Consider the following 20,642-nt stretch of genomic DNA (forward strand, 5'->3'; position numbering starts at 1 on the left):
CGTTCTGAATCGCAGCTCCTCTCTCTAGGTTTCTCCGCTTTTTTTTAATCGATCTGGAGGGCTCCTTTTATAGATTCAACTCGACTCGTCGAGTCCCTCATTAAATCCTCGTGTACGGCAAGGAAAAGACTCTTCTACTTCGTGAATCTTCATGGGAACTCGTCGAGTCAATGCCAGACTCGCCGAGTCCTTTGTGGTTTTTGGTCCTTTCTTCTTTTGTTCACTCCAAAGTTTCCCGATAGCTGCTCCTGCTTCTTTTTGCTTCTAAGCACTTTTTTTGGACTGAAAAATATAATTCAAACATAATTAAGTACCTTTTGTCCATAATATGCAATTAATTAGCTAACAAATGATAAAAAAAATCTATACTAAATATAGGGATAAACATGCACATATCAAAATCCCCCACACTTGACTTTTGCTTGCCCCCAAGCAAAACTGAATTTTAAACATACTAGCATCACATAAGACAATCCCAATCGAACCCAGCCATTATGCCAAGACCGCAACGCATGCATTTGTGTCTAAAGTTTTTCCTAAGGACCCCCCTCAATTCTAAATACTCATAATCCTCATAAACACTCGCCCACTTCTTTTGAACAATGCTCATTTTATGCATCCCTCCGAATCCATCCGCAGAAAACCTCCTAGCCTCAAGGTATTTTTGGTTGAGCAACCCAAGCATACATAATCTAGATAATTACAAGTTTTCGATACCACTATGGAGCTATTTTTGGAATTCTTCACTCTTTGATAACTTGATCTTGATTTCTTTGAATTCACCACTTTTTGATTTTTTGGTATCTTCACTTTTGATCCTTCGGAATTTTTATCTTTACTTTAATTGCTCCAAAATTCTTACAACTTTTTCTTGTAATTCTCTCTCTTTTTTTTTTTACATGTAACTCAGTTTTTTTTTCTTTCACTCAAATCCTACATGCTTAAGCAGGGACGCTCAACTTCAACCTTTATTGATTAAAGATAAAAAATTTCCTGGATACATTTCTGGTACACGATGCTAAACATATTGCATCCCTCAAACTAAGCGAGGTTGTGTTTTTGTCCCATGATTTCACTAGAATAAAGGAGGCCACAAATGCACTAGAACGTATATTGGCTCAACTAAACATTTGGGTCTTCATGCAATCATCAAACATAACACTAGCATGGAATCCTAATTGTTTTTACCAAAATTTTCTAAATTAAGTCCTAGCAATTTTATACAATTTTTTCAAAATTAACTAAAATTTCAGGATTTTCGAAATTTAACTAAAATTTTAACTAATTTAACCAAACCTCTACCCCACACTTAATTTATGCAATGTCCCCATTGCATATCATGCATGATAAAGAACAATAAAAATAAGGAGAGAATTGGAACAAACTCCCCTGGGATAGTAGTGACGAGGTTGATATTCTTCTTTTGAGCTCCTACTTCAGCTGACTTTGGACATGGGAACAGCTCATCCATGCCTTGGGTGTCAAATCTCGTGTGGTACAGCTCCAATTATTCAGGAAAAGCTCTTTGAAATTTCCAGGAATTGATCTCAAAGAAAATGCAGTCAAGTGGTGTACTAAATGTCATCAAATCAGCAGCTTCAGAGGTGCAACGTGGAACGACTCGTCGAGTACAATAAGTGACTCGCCGAGTACTAGCATGAAAAGGTAGAAATCGTGAAATCATACTGGAACTCGTCGAGTCTGGTATATGCACTCGGCAAGTCCATCGATGGGTGTGAAAAACAGATTCTGCTATAAATCCAGCTCTCGGTAAACTTCAAAAATATATTCTGCTGTTCTTCTGTAATTATTCACTCCTTAACCTCTCTATAACCGGACTCGATACTTAGACTCAATACTTCACCCTCTCTCATCAAGACTTCATTCTTCATTTTTCTCTCATTCTCTAGACCCCTTGCAAACATTCCCTAACTCAAATTCTGAAAAGAACCAAAACAAATATGAAATCAAGCAAAATAACTCAAAACCTACATAAAAGTTTAAACATGCCAAACAAACAAATAGAAATTGTCTTAAAACAACCAAACATATAAAAGGATAAAAATTCAATCTTCATCTTCTGTGTCTTCTTCTGCATCTTCCTCTCTAACTCCACTTCCACCAGCGTCACGTCTGCGTGCATTCATCCTCTCCTCCCAAGTAGGTATATAAGGAAATTGACCCCCGTCCACATGTTGGATGTTGAAGTGGTTAAACATTTGGATGAAGGACCGGTTGGCAAAATTCACCCCTCTTCCCAAATCATCTTGATATTGTCTTCCTTCAACATTAAACCACTCCGGGGGTATCTCATCTTCCACCGGAATAACCTGTGAATCGGGAAGTGCTTCCCCTTGTGTCTTTGCCTCACTCTCCTACCCGGCTCCTTGGGTCCGATCACGGCATCATCATGTGGAATAGCATAGTGTCCCCCTCCATAATCCTCAATAATTCTAGCCCTTCGAAAAAGAATAGGATTAAAGGGAGAGGTCGGGACCATTGTCATCAAATTCCAAGCTCCCCGTTCCATCAACCCATATGATTTGGCTAGGCAGGTCACGAACATCCCGCCATTTATCTTTGAAGTTTTGCGATCTTTCACCGCCCCGCCATCTAAGTAAGATGCCATGCAGTAGGGAAGATTGCAGAAAATATTCGGAGTAATAATACTCCACAAGTAGAAAACATCAAGGTTTGGAGCTGTGACAACCCGAAATTTTCTATCCTGTACAGTCAAACACTTCATGGAAAGTCAAACTCATTCCTGCTATCGTTTAGCACAATTTAGAGTCTGTTTGAGCGTTCTGAGCCTTGTACACTTAAGGAATAAGTGTCGGGGTTTATCTGTTGGATCTATAGTGCAAAGAACGAGCCTGAAACACCCTGACCTGGAGTTCACGGCCACCACATGGGAGTTTACGGCCGTAAACTCCATGTGGGCCATAAACTCCACCTAATATGATGAAAGGGTGGCCATTAGTTCATTACTTTCATTCCCTTGGCTGAAATCCTCTCAAGTACCATCCCGATCTTCGTCCCCGATCTTCAAAACTCGTAAGTTTCTTGTCCTAATTAGTTCATATCTTACATGATCTAGTGATCTTACATGATTTCATCCGTGAAATCATTCCATTTTGTAGATCTTCAATTTCCACCAAGAACACACACTAGTGTTCTTGGCCAAAATCGACCATTCAAGCTCCTAAATCGTAAGTACTCTTGTTCTAACTCATTGTACACTAGTTTTAACATGTTTAGGCATTAGAAACATCAAGAATTGAGGGATGAATGAGAGTTTACGGCCAAGGATCTCCCAAGGCCGTAAACTCCCTATAAGGGTGCAATGATGCCCTTTTCTCCTTCCTAATGACTAGAACTTAGCCTAGAACCAACCACCATTGAACTAGGGACCTTAAACATCAAAAAGGCCATGAACATATAGAGTTTATGGCCTTAAACCCATGAGGAATGGTCCATGGGCCGTAAACTCTATAAAGGTGTGATATTGTGCCCCTAATGCTTCCTAAGGCTTAGACTTGAAGTAAGGATGCTTCATTATGACTTATAGGACCTCAAAACACCCAATGGCACTTGGTACCATGAGTTTGCGGCCGTAAACTCATGAAGGAGTGGTCCTTTGGCCGTAAACTCATGTTAGTGTAAATTCTTGGGCCTTAAACACACCTAGCCACTTGTTTAGCCTTGGAACACTTAACCACTTAAGACATCATAGCTTTAAGCCTCAAATGGAGACCCATTAGAGAGTTTACGGCCAGGAGTAAACTCCCCTGGGCCGTAAACTCCATTACGTATGGTCCATAGACCATAAACTCCATAATAATGCCTTGCAATCCTTTGTTGCAACCCAATGGCCTCCTAACACTTTGACTAAAGTGTTTTCCACGCCTTAGAATGCTTATACTTGTCTAATTAGTGTTATAAGGCGGTGCATCAATCTATGGGTGGGTGATCTAATACTCCCCTCTTGAGCGAATTTGGGGATATAAAGTTTGTTAGCAATGGTATTCCACCAAGTGGAACCCACAACACCTTCCAGGAACTCCTTGTGACATTGCTCGAGAAAGGTGCCAAAATCAGCACTGGTGATCAATTGTTGGTCATAAATACCAAGTTTGCACGCCAATTCGACCATACTGCATTGACGAAATTCACCACCAAGGCAAAAAGTCCCCTCCAAGGACACTGATAGTTGAGAAAAACTCCCAAAATAGCTCCATGAACACCGGCTCTTGTATACGGAATAGCCGGCTCCAGCCATCACATGTAATAGACACCCCATCATGTATGTATACTTTGACAAGATACGGGGCCAACTCTTCTTCTTAACGAACTCTCCCCAGCCATTCCCAATCAATTGCATTTGGGACGCAAATCTCCTTCTTCTTAACTTCAACAAGCTTCTTTTTCCATCTTTTCATTGTAGACTCGGACTCAATTCTTGGAAAATTTAACCAAGGATGGTTTCCTTGGTTACCCCTAGAACTTTGTCCACCTCTTGGAAACATTTTCTGCACAATAGTAAAGACATACAAACCAGAAAACATGTAAACGTTAAAATTAAATTTTTGGGACTTCCTCAGGGGCCGACTCGTCGAGTCCATGAACACACTCGGCGAGTCGTATAAACTGCTCGAGTCGCAATTCCGAATCTGGACAAATCATCCATCAAAACTCATAATTTCTTCCAGGGGTTTGTCTCGGACTGCATACTAAATATAAATCAACAACTAATTCCATTTATAACATCCTAATTAGACAAAAGTTAAAAACCCTAGAAATCTATTGTAGTCAAAATCGAAGTTGCAACCAAGATTGGTCCATTATTCTGCAGAATTCGAAGTTATGAAGATTTATAACAAAAGAAATTCATACCTTTTTAGCAGAAAATGGAAGAAATCAAAGAAAATATGATGATGCTTGAGAGAATTTTCTGGCACGTCGAGCAAGGGTGTGGTGGCCGGTCGAAGTCAAAATGTTTTACTATTAGGTTAAAAACCCTAATTTTACAGAAATGTAAAATTTATTTTTTCAGTAAATCGAACTGACTCGTCGAGTTATGGTATGGACTCGGCGAGTCGTGTCGCGAATTCTATCCATCTCTGCGTAAGGACTCGTCGAGTCTGCGTGTAGAGTCACCTAGTCTATTAATATCTGCAAAACACTTCTTTTTTCCAAAATTTTCTTTATTTATTAAACACACCACCCCGCACTTAGGCCTTATTTACCCTCAAGCAGTCACTTATGGATAAAAATGAAGATTGAAATAGGAAAAATCCTAAATAAAACCAAAAAACGAAAACTAAAAAGAAAAGAAAATCAAACTCTTTTTTCGGGTTGCCTCCTGCTAAGCGCTTCTTTTTAAGGAGTCGTTAGCTGGACTCCTTCCCGCTCTACGTTTCTTCGTTTTCCTTCATCGGGAATTCACGCTTAATCTTTTGTTGTTTATACTTTGTCCTATAAGCGTGTATTTTTCTCTTATATGCCCGTCGCAATTCTTCCTTCCTTTTCCTTGTGACATCTTCTTCAATTGCATACTTGATCTGTTTCCCAATCTTCTTCTTCTTCACCCCGTTCCTTGGACCCATCTTTTGTACTTCTTCTTTGTCAATCTCGATTTCCCATACAGTTGCCACTTCATCATCACTTGATATTAAGGACTTTTCCTCACTTCCATCACATACTAAAGAATCCAGTAGTTCAAATGTAAATACTTCATAATTAGTAGAAACTCGGGCTCGAGGTTTGGTTCTTTTGATTGTAGTTGACTCGATCTCTTGATTAGCCATGTGTGACTCAATGGATGAGTTATTCATGTCATCATTCCAAGCCTTTGCATTCTCCTTTTTTCCCAAGCTTACCTTCTTGTCAAGCTGAATTGCTTCCTCTTTTTGCATCATCGTGTCAAGGTAAGCCAATTGTGCGTGTTGGAAGTCACAAAAATTTCCAAAATTTTCACTCTCTTCTATTGGACTTTCCAAAGGACCAGGAAAAGTGTGCCCATCAAGGCCAGAAAGGGGATTTGTAAGTAGCAGGACAAGATCTTCAGCATTTTTGAAGTTCTCGTTTGGACTCGTCGAGTCAGTCGAGGCTACTCGGCGAGTCAGTGAGGTTTCCACAGTTTTTATTGTTTCTTTTGAATCAGCTTCCTCTAGCAACCTTTCTATCTCCTTTAAATCTTTTCCAGCATCGAAAATCCCTCCAGAAGGTAATAGAAATTGACTTGGATTTTCTTCTTGTAAAAGTGCAAGCTCTCTTTCTAACACTTCATCATCCAAATCTATTGAGGAAACTTTTTCGTCTTTTGTCCTTTCATACTGTTTCTCTTGTTCTACTTTAAACACCACTGAATCATTCCCCACCCTTAGTGTTAGAGTAGATTCGCACACATCGACTAATGCACAAGCGGTATTCAAAAATGGTCTCCCAAGAATGATTGGAACTTTAGGGTCTTCTTCCATATCAAGCACTACAAAGTCCACGGGGAAAACAAATTTATCGACTTTGATGAGAAGATCTTCGCACACTCCTTTTCGATGTATTATTGTCTTATCGGCTAGATGGATCTTCATATAAATCGGCTTTGGCTCCGGTAAATTTAGCTTCTTTAAGAAAGAATATGGCATTAGATTAATACTTGCACCCGAATCGGTCAACGGATGAGTAGCAATTATGTTCCCAAATTAACAAGGTATGGAGATGCTTACCGGATCACCCCTCTTTTCAGGCAGCTCATTCAACACTAGTTCAGCTACTTCTGCCATATCTTTTCTAGAGGCAAAGAGACTCTTCAACAAACTTGCATATTTAAGCGTTTGAAGTATCGTTTCAACAAATGGAATGTTGACTTGAAGGGCCTTTACATGCTCCAGAAACTTCCTATACTCTTTAACTTGATCATTAGGTATGGCTCGAATCGGAAATGGCAAAGGTGGCCTGGAAGGCTTTAAAGAATAAACAGTTTTGTCATCAGGCCTTGGACTCGTCGAGTCCATGACTGGAACTCGGTGAGTCAAGTCGGGTTTTGCTGAATTCGAGTTTCCTCTTTCTTCTGCTTGCACCTTTATTGAGGCCTTCTGGGTAGGGGTCAGAGGAGTGAAAAAATTTTCAGAACTAGTTATTATAGCATTCAAATGCTCCATTCGTGGATTCTTTTCGGTATTGCTTGGAAGATCACCCGGTTGTCTTTGATTGATTTGTTGGGCCAGCTGCCCTAGCTGTTTCTCAATGTTATGAATAGATGCTTGCTGATTCGTTAGTATTGTTCTTGTATCTTGTATTGCAGCATCATGGTCATTATGTCTTTTCTCAGATGCAGCTACAAATTTAGTGAGCATTTCTTCCAAGTTTGGTTTCCTTTCTTGCACCGACTCCTTCTTTTGGTAAAACCCCATTGCTTGTTGTCTAAACTTTTCCTCCTTCTCCTTTTTGTACTCATCATATGGTATCCATTCTTTCTTCGGTTTTCGCCAATCATTATCGAATCTATCTCCACTTGAATAGAATACTTGAGCTTTCTTGTTTCCATTCTCATCTAAATCACAATCTCTAGTAAGATGAGGACCGTTACAATTCTCACATCCAACCCGAATAGCATGGATTGTTTGATCCATCTTATCCATCCTCCTATCCATGCTTTTCAACATTTCCATCATTGCCACCATGTCCTCAGAAACAGAATTCACCTCCCCTCTAATTGGATTATTCCTAGGATTATGATATTGTGACAACCCGATATTCCAAGTCAATGTAACGTTCAAAAAGTCAAATAATATTAAACTATTTTTGATGTAATAAAATGGCGTCAAAAATGAAGTGTTCTAAAGTCTCATTTGGGATGCATAAAATGTTAGATATATTGTCCAGGTTTTCAAATATATAAAGAACACCCAAATCCGAGTTATAACGAAGAAGTTATGACCAATCAAAAATTCGCGACACAACCAGTAAAACACCGTTAACCGTAAAAAGTGAAACTTCAATAAAATACTTTTTAGCCTTAGGTATCTAAATGAAAGTCGTAGATTATGTTAAACCATGAGCATACATAAAACGAACACCCAAATCTGACTTCGTGTGAGGAAGTTATGATTTTTCTAAGGTTTCAGAACAGCAGTAGACAGCTAAAAACTCGAAATAAAGATTGAGCAATTTTTAGCCGACACAACCTAAACGAGAATTGAAGGTCTCAACAATAGTAGTACAATGGTAAAAAGACAGACGAAAACGGACACCGGATGAAGAAGTTATGGATTTTTAACGGAATTATCCTGTCCCGGCCTACTTAAAATATATATTAAACATTAATATCAAAATTAGCCGATGGAGTCTAAATGAAAGTTGTAGAGTATATTCTCACCTACGCGTGGATATAAAGAGCGTCGAAATCGGAGCTCGTATGCGAGAGATATGAATTTCGGAAGTTCGAGGCACGCACAAAAACCTTATCCGAAACTCACGACGTGAGCAAGAGAGACTCACGACGTGAGTCTATGACTGATGTGTACCAGAGCTAGACCACCAGTCGTCGCGTCTACGGGCCAAACTCACGACGTGAGCCATCCCATGCTCACGACATGAATCCTGAGATTTCACCCTATAAATAGAATGCGAGGGTTCCGACTCTCATTGCTCATTCCCCTTTTCTATCTCAGTTCTACTCCACCTTTAACACCCCGATACCACCCCGACACCCCGGTTACGTATCCAAGCGCCGACGAAGGTCCGAAGCGCCGAGAATCCTGAGAAACTTACTACTTCCCGGTCGAAGTGTCGCCCGAGAAAAACTCGTTTCCTTCAAATCACCACACTTTCCAGGTGAATTCATACCCCTTAATTAACCTTTTAGATGTTTTTAAATGCTTTTAGGGGGGGATACAAGTTGAATCATGCTAGTTATCATATCAATCGCATGTAATTAATAACTAGCATACAAATGGATTTTTCTACGCTTTTAGCTGTTTTACCAAACATATTACTTCAAATGACTTTCCAAAACGCTTTTACTTGTTTAAATCTCTTTATGAAACTGTCTCACATACTGTATGTTTCCTTTCAAAATCGGTTACAGTTGTGTTTCAACCAAAGGTTTTCTTACACTTAAACTGTCTTGTCAAATTGTTTTCAAATCGTTTTATAAACTGACATCAAGTCATAAATTCTTATTTATTAAACTTTTCAAAGGATTTTCAAAACTTCTTTTATGCTTTTATATCGTCAAATTCATGCCTATATATGTATAGTTATATAAGTAATGTTTAAAGGACTTAGAACGGCTAGCTCGCCTTATTTCCTTTTCCTCGTTGGGATGTGGCTTTAGGGTATCGGTTATCCGTCCGAAGGTTGTCTAAATATTAGTTATATATCATGTATACATATATAGTCATAAAAGTTCCATCAGTCAGTTCAGTACCTTTGGGTAGCAAAGGTATACCTTCTATTATACTCGTACATTACTAGTAACTATAATAGGTATAGTTAGGAGATACTACTTGCCATTCCTAGTACAAGGAATCACACAAGAGTCAGTTCATTCATGAGTCTATACGAATACATGCTATATGAAGAGATACTATTACATGGATACTTTTACATAGATACGATTACATATATGCTGTATGAAGAGATACTATTACATGGATACTTGTACATAGATACGATTACATATATGTTGTATGAAGAGATACTATTACATGAATACTTTTACATTGATACGATTTCATAAATACTATATGATGAGATACTATTACATATTATATGAGTAGATACTATCATATACGCTTCGGGACTTACCATTCCACACCCAAGGCTGTTAACTACAGTAGGGAAAATGCACATCGGTAGGTGGCTACGGTTGTACTGTTCGGCGAGTTTCCACGCCGTGAATATCCTAGTGCAAAAGGATACAATTTCAGTTATTATATTATTTTCCTTATTACCTTTACTGTGTGTCACTTTCACATGATCGATGAGGTAGATTAGATTTGAATAATAATAGTTGTACAAGGAAAAACCTTCACTTATGTAGAGGTTCATACTTTCAAAACATTCAGATCTTGGTAGAAGACTACTTTTTATACTAGTAGGAAATGTGGGATTTTCTAGGGTTTTCACACTTATACTAAATGTTTCCTTAAACATTCATCAGTCTTTCATAACGGCTTTTCAAAGTAATGACACTAAAATACTTATGAATTCACCAGCTTTATTGCTGATACTCGCTTTCAAAATAACTTGTATTCTCAGGTCACAAATAGACAGGTACCGATGCAAGGTTTAGAGAAGACGGAGCAGTCAAGACTCGTCTTTTATTTTGAGTATTCATTATGTTGTTTTATACTATGAAAGAACACACTTGTAAGTAAAATTATAATATTAATGCAATGGATGATGTTGTTGCTGGTTTACTACTTTACATTGTTGTGATACATTACATGACGTCCTCCACTCCAGAACGTTTCCGCCGTTCCTGGTTTTGGGGTGTGACAGATTCGTATCAAAGCATTGTTTATAGTGAATTGAGTATATCAACCCATAAAAGATATACTAACTATAAATACAATGGGATTAAAACACTCTGACCAAGAGTTAATACTTTTAAATAATAGAATATTTAATAAAGTATACGTGCCTGCATTCATACTAAAATCAGTGTCACAATGACAAGAACAAAAGTATTACGATTGTTGAATATCACAAGTAAGCTTGGGGATGTATGGTCAGTCCTAGGAGTGGCATAGCCTGATCAACTATGCTGGTCCGAGGAGTGATTAGCATATGCCCAAGAATGGTTGTTATGTGGCAACAAGTCTAAAAACTTACCAACACTACCACAATGAAATACCATAGGGGTATTTGGTGTTACTGTAATTACTTATCTGTGAACTAAATAGATCTTTATCAATAGGTCAATAGTTTCCTAGTGGATACATTAAAATTATATATATCTAGGACGTCATAGACTCAGAATCTGTGAATCTTTGCTTTATGTCCTGTCCTTGTTTGGTTGGGGGCTTAGGGTTAGGGTCACTTATTCGAAGGTCTATCCTGTCCGGAATACATATAACTAGTATGCACAAAACAAGTATTGGCGTAACTGATAAAGATCATCTTATAATTATCTAATTAGTACGTCTATTTAGTTATTTCTTATATCCCTTTTCTCGCGTAGATATCATGGCTGGATTCCATCCCCTCGACAACCCGTACTACCCTAACCACGGCAATGCTGGATGGCTCGGAGAGGAACCAGAGAATGATCACCCAATTCCTATGGATGGTCACCAAGCTGAAGGCTTTGCTGATGGTTCTGACTCCGAACCTGAAGTGGAGAACCTACCTCCGATGGCTCTTGTTCCAAATCCTAACCCTCGTCCGGATTTTCAAGGCCCGACGCCTCCGTGGGTGGAAAGCTTGGAAACATGGAGCCAAGTGCAGGATCAACCCATGCCATTTAATGGAGACCGAAGCTTTTATGACCTAAGCGAAGGGGGCTCAGCAGACAGAGTTCTGCCAATCCTAGTCCATAGAGTTGCCCGAAACGAGATTCAGGGCAGGACAACTCTCCATCGTATCGCCGAAGTTGATGCCAATGCAGGAATACATTCCATCCGCACCAACCGCCTTGAACACACTCATGAGAGATCTGAGAGAGACCATGACACCCTGCTGCAAGCACTAGCTGAAACACGAGCCGAAGTCATAGAGCTCTGAGTACGCTAGAGAGTGTACGAAAGACACCTGCTTGATATTGAACGTCAACTAGCTGAACTGGGAGTTCACCAGAGGGATGACCGTCGCCAGTAGGAGATGCTTTACTTTCCTTCTTTGCTTTAAGGAATCGTTTTCCCTGTCTATGCCCTATGTGGCACTTTTCTATGAAACTACCATGTACCGTAAGTACTTTTAGTTAGGCCTTTATGCTGTCAAAACTTTTCTACTCCAGATATGATGTAAGACCTACTACAAGGTCAATTTTCCCAAACTTATTACATCATAAATATCAATGATATGGACAGTCGGCTAATTTCTGTGTCAATCTTTGTTCAAATACTTTCATCCTACTATCGTTAGAATTCTACTTGAAACTCACCCTAGTCAAGTTATTGAGCTATGGTAATTTAGCTCAGGGATCACTTCCAATTGTTGTCATAGGTTGGATAGCAATCGTCTTAATACCATTCTATGAAGTTACTTCTACTCTTTACTAGGACTGCATCATAGGGATGTAGGTCAAACCCTCGAGAAGTTACTCCTACTCTTTGCATGAATGGTCGAGATACATCTAGGTTCAACCATAATCACTCACAAACTCATTTCTTTTGTATTACATAATCATGTCGTCATCCAGAAATAGTCAGCCGAGCAACGAAACCCCTATCCTTCATATCGACGCCGCTACATTCCAAGCCACGGTAACAGCCGCAGTGGCAGCTGTCTTTGCAAACCTCGGCGCTAACAACGCAAGCAAGGTTGGCAAGGGAGTTGACAATTCTGATCATTGCATCGATCCGAGAAGCCAACAAATGATAATAGTCACAGACTTGCCAAGCCGTAAAACCGAGAATAGGAAACGAAAGCGTCAAGCCCAAAAAGAACGCAAGCGATCCCAACAGCAACAGGTGGCAACCCTTGCCATCCCAGCACCGATCAGACCATACGAGGGAAAACTTCCGAAGTGTGACAAGTATAGCTTTCATCATAATGGCTCTTGCCATGAAATGCAATGCTGCAATTGCCACAAAATAGGGCACCATGCTCATAGCTGTGGAGCACTGGCACGACCCATCACTCAAGTCCCTGACATCGGAGTCAACCGGGCTTGCTATGGTTGCGGTGAAATCGGACACTTTAAAAGGAAATTTTCAAAATGGATGAACAAGGAAAACACTCGTGTCCACGTAACTCTAACTCGACACCTCACTTCCACCACCAATGCTAGTACAAGCCAGATATGTCACCAATGCGGCGAGATAGGACACCTCAAAAAGGATTGCCCGATAACAAAGAACTCCGATACAGACAGGAAGATTCTAAGGATCACTGTCGCAGGAGAAACTACTCCGGACCCACGATAAAGTATCTAAGGCGTTCACTGTAACAGACTCATAAACTGTTTAAAACTAGTGTGAATCGAGTCTTATCTTTTGCGAGATCCCGTCAGTTAAGGTACCCTCGTGTTGTGTATGCTTGTCTTTTGTAGTATACCTAGTTCGCAGCAATAGTTTTGTAGTAAATCTATAGTACTGTAACTCTGTTAAAAGTTGCACTGTTGGGTTTTGTCTGTAACGCCTTTATGATCAAATCTAATGTCTTTATTTCCAAGTGAGTCTGATATTATCATGTAACTCGAGCCAATTCGATCCTCGCAATTCCAGTGTCGTGCTAAAATTCTTTTCCCCTTAATCGCCTTATTAGCGAAGCCGTTATTCCAAAACTCTGAGGCACTCATGCGTAGATTGCCTTATGTTTCGTAGCTTTCCAGAAGTAACCTCAGCAAACCTCCCCGAAATACCACTCGTATAGTACGTCAAGTTCAATCTGAAGGCCCATACGGTTAATCTATCACTGAGGAATGTATACGCAAGGGTAGTACATAATTAAGGTGCCACAGGTTTAGAATTGATGATCCTGTTTTAACTTCTTTTCCTTGTTTGGATGTGAGCTTAGAGAAGAATCATTTATTCGACTACCTTTTCAATCTTAATTATATACGATTCGTATACCCAAGACTGTGATTGATGAACCAGGTATGAGTTCCACTATGAACTTCAGGACGGAGACTGCCCAAGACTACGAGTGATCTTGCTTCCGTGAGAATAAACTTAGAAGTACCTATCTTTTTCCTTAATTCCTGAGTAATCATACTTTCTTTTAGATCTTCACGATATCTAATCCACCCCAAGGTTTTGACGTCATAATCGGTATGAATTGGTTGAGTCTACATCGAGCCGACATCATGTGCTTTGAGAAAGCAGTTCGTCTTAACCTCCCTAACAACAAAAATATAGTTATTTACGACGACGAATCAAGTACGAACCTTCGCATCATTTCTTGTATGCAAGCCCCTAAGTACTTACAAAAGGAATGGCATACATTCCTTGCACACATCGTCGATACGATCCAAGAAGTGAAAGACACTCGGAACATTCCAGAAGTATGCAACTTTTCCACCACAGCGCCAAGTAGAGTTTCAGAATCGACTTAGTTCCAGGAACTACCCCAGTAGCCAAATCGACTTATCGTCTAGCTCCAGCTGAGATGCATAAACTTTCCTGTCAGCTTAACGAACTTCTCAGGAAGGGATTCTTTAGGCCAAACTTCTCACCATGGGGAGCATCAGTCTTGTTCGTGAAGAAGAAAGATGGATCGTTTCATCGATGACATCCTTATCTACTCTCGTAGTGAGAAAGAGCATAGAAAACATCTACGACAGACCATGGATACATTTCGATCAGAGAAGCTCTACGCGAAGTTCTCTAAATACGAGTTTTGGATTTGAAGAGCCGAATTCCTAAGGCACACTGTTAGTAAAGTGGGAATTCATGTAGACCCTTCCAAAAATCAAAACCATTGAGAGCTGGTCAGCACCAAAGACGCCTAAGGGAATCCGCCAATTTCGAGGTCTCGCTGACTACTGTCTTAGGTTCATTCAGAACTCCTCTCGAATTACGGAACCTCTTACGACTTTGACCCAGAAGGGAGTGGCCCTTGACTAGGAAGAGAAGCAAGAGAAAGAAACCTTTGGAATTCCAAGTGAGAGACCAAATTCTTTTGGAAGTCTCACCCTGGAAGGGCTTGATACGCTTCGGAAAGCGTGAAAAGCTAAATCCAAGATAGTTAGGGCCTTCGAGATTCTTGCCAAAATCAGACCTGTAACTTACAAATTCAACCTACCCCGCGAACTCAGTAACGTACATTCTGCTCTCCATGTCTCGAACTTGAAAAAATGTCTGTCTGATGAGACTCTTGTAATCCCACTCGACGAGATCGAGTTCAACGAGAGCCTCGTCTTTGTGGAAAAACCGTAGCGACCATGGACCGAGAGGTCAAGCGGACGAAGAGAAGCCGCATCCCATTTGTGAAGGTTCGTTGGAATGTCAAGCGAGGACCTGAATACACCTGGGAGCGCGAGGATCAGATGAAACAAAAGTACCCACATCTTTTTCCTAGTCCATAAACTCTGTCTTAGATTAAATTTTGGGACGAAATTCCCTCTAACGGGGGGATAACGTGACAACCCGATATTCCAAGTCAATGTAACGTTCAAAAAGTCAAATAATATTAACCTATTTTTGATGTAATAAAATGGCGTCAAAAATGAAGTGTTCTAAAGTCTCATTTGGGCTGCATAAAATGTTAGATATATTGTCAAGGTTTTCAAATATATAAAGAACACCCAAATCCGAGTTATAACGAAGAAGTTATGACCAATCAAAAATTCGTGACACAACCAGTAAAACACCGTTAACCGTAAAAAGTGAAACTTCAATAAAATACTTTTTAGCCTTAGGTGTCTAAACGAAAGTCGTAGATTATGTTAAACCATGAGCATGCATAAAAAGAACACCCAAATCTGACTTCGTGTGAGGAAGTTATGATTTTTCTAAGGTTTCAGAACAGCAGTAGACAGCTAAAAACTCGAAATAAAGATTGAGCAATTTTTAGCCGACGCAACCTAAACGAGAATTGAAGGTCTCAACAATAGTAGTACAACGGTAAAAAGACAGACGAAAACGGACACCGGATGAAGAAGTTATGGATTTTTAACAGAATTATCCTGTCCCGGCCTACTTAAAATATAATATTAAAAATTAATATCAAAATTAGCCGACGGAGTCTAAATGAAAGTTGTAGAGTATATTCTCACCTACGCGTGGATATAAAGAGCGTCGAAATCGGAGCTCGTACGCGAGAGATATGAATTTCGGAAGTTCGAGGCACGCACACCAACCTTATCAGAAACTCACGACGTGAGCAAGAGAGACTCACGACGTGAGTCTATGACTGATGTGTGCCAGAGCTAGACCACCAGTCGTCGTGTCTACGGGCCAAACTCACGACGTGAGCCATCCCATGCTCACGACGTGAATCCTGAGATTTCACCCTATAAATAGAATGCGAGGGTTCCGACTCTCATTGCTCATTCCCCTTTTCTCTCTCAGTTCTACTCCACCTTTAACACCCCGAGACGACACCGACACCCCGGTTACGTATCCAAGCCCCGACGAAGGTCCGAAGCGCCGAGAATCCCGAGAAACTTACTACTTCCCGGTTGAAGTGTCGCCCGAGAAAAACTCGTTTCCTTCAAATCACCACACTTTCCAGGTGAGTTCATACCCCTTAATTAACCTTTTAGATGTTTTTAAATGATTTTAGGGGGGGAATACAAGTTGAATCATGCTAGTTATCATATCAATCGCATGTGATTAATAACTAGCATACAAATGGATTTTTCTACGCTTTTAGCTGTTTTACCAAACATATTACTTCAAATGACTTTCCAACACGCTTTTACTTGTTTAAATCTCTTTATCAAACTGTCTCACATACTGTATGTTTCCTTTCAAAATCGGTTACAGTTGTGTTTCAACCAAAGGTTTTCTTACACTTAAACTGTCTTGTCAAATTGTTTTCAAATTGTTTTATAAACTGACATCAAGTCATAAATTCTTATTTATTAAACTTTTCAAAGGTTTTTCAAAACTTCTTTTATGCTTTTATATCGTCAAATGCATGCCTATATATGTATAGTTATATAAGTAATGTTTAAAGGACTTAGAACGGCTAGCTCGCCTTATTTCCTTTTCCTCGTTGGGATGTGGCTTTAGGGTATCGGTTATCCGTCCGAAGGTTGTCTAAATATTAGTTATATATCATGTATACATATATAGTCATAAAAGTTCCATCAGTCAGTTCAGTACCTTTGGGTAGCAAAGGTATACCTTCGATTATACTCGTACATTACTAGTAACTATAATAGGTATAGTTAGGAGATACTACTTGCCATTCCTACTACAAGGAATCACACAAGAGTCAGTTCATTCATGAGTCTATACGAATACATGCTATATGAAGAGATACTATTACATGGATACTTTTACATAGGTACGATTACATATATGTTGTATGAAGAGATACTATTACATGGATACTTGTACATAGATACGATTACATATATGCTGTATGAAGAGATACTATTACAAGAATACTTTTACATAGATACGATTTCATAAATACTATATGATGAGATACTATTACATATTATATGAGTAGATACTATCGTATACGCTTCGGGACTTACCATTCCACACCCAAGGCTGTTAACTACAGTAGGGAAAATGCACATCGGTAGGTGGCTACGGTTGTACTGTTCGGCGAGTTTCCACGCCGTGAATATCCTAGTGCAAAAGGATACAATTTCAGTTATTATATTATTTTCCTTATTACCTTTACTGTGTGTCACTTTCACATGATCGATGAGGTAGATTAGATTTGAATAATAATAGTTGTACAAGGAAAAACCTTCACATATGTAGAGGTTCATACTTTCAAAACATTTAGGTCTTGGTAGAAGACTACTTTTTATACTAGTAGGAAATATGGGATTTTCTAGGGTTTTCACACTTATACTAAATGTTTCCTTAAACATTCATCAGTCTTTCATAACAGCTTTTCAAAGTAATGACACTAAAATACTTATGAATTCACCAGCTTTATTGTTGATACTCACTTTCAAAATAACTTGTATTCTCAGGTCACAAATAGACATGTACCGATGCAAGGTTTAGAGAAGACGGAGCAGTCAAGACTCGTCTTTTATTTTGAGTATTCATTATGTTGTTTTATACTATGAAAGAACACACTTATAAGTAAAATTATAATATTAATGCAATGGATGATGTTGTTGCTGGTTTACTACTTTACATTGTTCTGATACATTACATGACGTCCTCCGCCCCAGAACGTTTCCGCCGTTCCTGGTTTTGGGGTGTGACAGATATTCTTTAGAATGCTTAGAGAATTCTTCAATTAACTCCTTGATTTCCGGGGGTGGCTTCTTTGTGAGAGGTCCTTGCGAATCAAGAAGCTTCCTTATGGTTACATTCACTCCATCATAGAAAATGGAGACTTCTTGTTGACTATTTAGATCATGATGCGGGCAGTTTCTTAGCAATCCTTTGTATCTCTCCCACGCCTCATATAAGGATTCTCCAACTTGTTGTTCAAAGTTGGCAATAGCTTTCTTTAATTTGGCTATCTTTGAGGGAAGGCAGAATTGATCAATAAATTCTTCTTTTATCTTAGCCCATGTTGTGATGGATCCGGGAGGGAGTGACTTGAGCCAATCCTTTGCAGCATATTTGAACTTGACGGGAAGCATACGAAGCAAAACGGTATCGCGTGTCACATTAGCAAAATTAAAGTAGTCGGCTATGTCGCTATCCTCTTCTAGGTGCTTGTACGCGTCTTCGTGATCTTTTCCATAGAATGGAATCTCCTTAAGTTGGGCGAGTATGTGGCCTTTGAGTTCAAAATTTGTGTTTGCGGGAATCGCGGGTTGCGCGAGCCCGGACCGGTGTCTTCATGTATCTTCTTCTTCCATTCGCCCATGGGAACTTCATCGATGTTAGCCATGGCGGTGTCGAATCTGCCTTCTAAATCGCTCCCTTTAAATTCGCTTTCTTCTCGTTCGGATTCGTACTCGATGTCCTCCTTGATTGGGTCTTCGTTCGCCAAGGAAATGCTGGATCCTCCTGATTTACTGCTCTTCTTCTTGCTGAAAACAGATCTGATATTCTTCAAAGGTGTGTTCTTTGAAGATGCGGATTCTCCAACGGTTTTTCCTTTGTTCTTCTTTAAAGTAGCTTCCGGGTCTTCAAGTGGTGGAATCAAGGGTGTATTTCCTCATCTGGTCATAAACGTACTGCAAATAAACAGAAAGACAAAAGGTAAAAGGAATAAAAAAGAACTAAAAACGAAAATAGTTGTTCAGCTATGGACTCGTCGAGTCTGGTCGTAGGGACTCGGCGAGTTCGATGCAAAAACAGCAAAAATTGTAAACAAACTTCCTAAAAGCTAAAAACTGAAATTTAATTCTAATCTTAAATCTACTAAAAGCAGTAACTTTGTGCAAGAGAAATCTCACACAAAGGATCGATAACAATAGTAATCAATTTAAATTTAGAACCGTTCCCCGGCAACGGCGCCAAAAACTTGATGTGTGTTAAACGAACTAGTTTTAATCCTACTTTTCAATTATAAATTAGACACACAAAGGCAGTGGACCTATAATTTGTGGTATAGTTAAATAAGTAGGGTATCGAACACAGGGAACGGCAAACTAAATTAATTACTAATATTATCTAAAACAAATAATAAAATGGGGTTTTCTCTAGTTTTACAAGACTAGAAACTTACTAAGAGTTAAACTAAATAACTAACTAACAACTAAGAAAGCAAAGACCAAATAAATTCAATATCTAAAAGGGACTTCTGTTCAGGTTCGACTCAATTGATCCTATGGTTGATTTAATGGTAATAGTGCAATGGATTAACCTTTTATTGGCTACCGATTCAGGTGATTAGGTTCACATTCGCTATCGCTAATCCTTAGAAAATAAACTAATTCAAGAAGTGGCCAGTTGTCTAGATTAATTAATTCTCTAGGTTATTTATTCGGGTTAAATAAGACTTGTAATGGTTAATCAAATTAATAATTCAATTAGCCTCTTGTTGTTGGTTTATCAAACAAGCTCACACATTAACTTACCCATTCTCTAATTAATCCTAGTTTCACATTCGCTAATCCTAGGCACATAATAAAGTGTTCACATAAATCACATGAGGTAAACGATTAAGAGATGTTCATGCAGCCTAATTGCCTTCCTATTAACAGAAAATAGTAATGGTTAATGCATAAGGATCTTTAACAAGCTTAATTTAACAAAATCACCAATTTAGAGTTAATCCTACCATTAATCAAACCATAGTCTCAAATTTGTCTTACCCAAACAGAAGCTAAAAGTTTAGCTCATGATTAAGGCAGTAGAAAACTCAAAAACGAAATTCAATAACATAAACATGGTTTAGGTACTAAATCTATTCAAGAGAAATCGAATTATGCCTTAGTTATCCTTCAAAATTGGAATTGGGTTGGATCTTCACTCTTCCAGATGCCTCTCTTCGTTCTGAATCGCAGCTCCTCTCTCTAGGTTTCTCCGCTTTTTTTTAATCGATCTGGAGGGCTCCTTTTATAGATTCAACTCGACTCGTCGAGTCCAAGACTGACTCGTCGAGTCCAAGACCGACTCGTCGAGTCCAAGACCGACTCGTCGAGTCCCTCATTAAATCCCCGTGTACGGCAAGGAAAAGACTCTTCTACTTCGTGAATCTTCGTGGGAACTCGTCGAGTCAATGCCAGACTCGCCGAGTCCTTTGTGGTTTTTGGTCCTTTCTTCTTTTGTTCACTCCAAAGTTTCCCGATAGCTGCTCCTGCTTCTTTTTGCTTCTAAGCACTTTTTTTGGACTGAAAATATAATTCAAACATAATTAAGTACCTTTTGTCCATAATATGCAATTAATTAGCTAACAAATGATAAAAAAAATCTATACTAAATATAGGG

At 39.2% G+C, this 20,642-nt stretch overlaps 1 non-coding gene across 1 annotated transcript; it reads left to right on the top strand.

Moving 5' to 3' along the window:
* Positions 1-18,164: 18,164 nt before the first annotated feature.
* LOC145127932 (small nucleolar RNA R71) lies at positions 18,165-18,271 on the top strand. Its single transcript, XR_013716537.1, has one exon. It is a non-coding gene; the product is annotated as a small nucleolar RNA R71 (small nucleolar RNA).
* Positions 18,272-20,642: the final 2,371 nt, after the last annotated feature.

The sequence above is a fragment of the Lactuca virosa genome, chromosome 7, assembly GCF_052849685.1.
Source record: "Lactuca virosa cultivar CGN04683 chromosome 7, Lactuca_virosa_CGN04683_v6, whole genome shotgun sequence".
Lineage (NCBI taxonomy): Eukaryota > Viridiplantae > Streptophyta > Magnoliopsida > Asterales > Asteraceae > Lactuca > Lactuca virosa.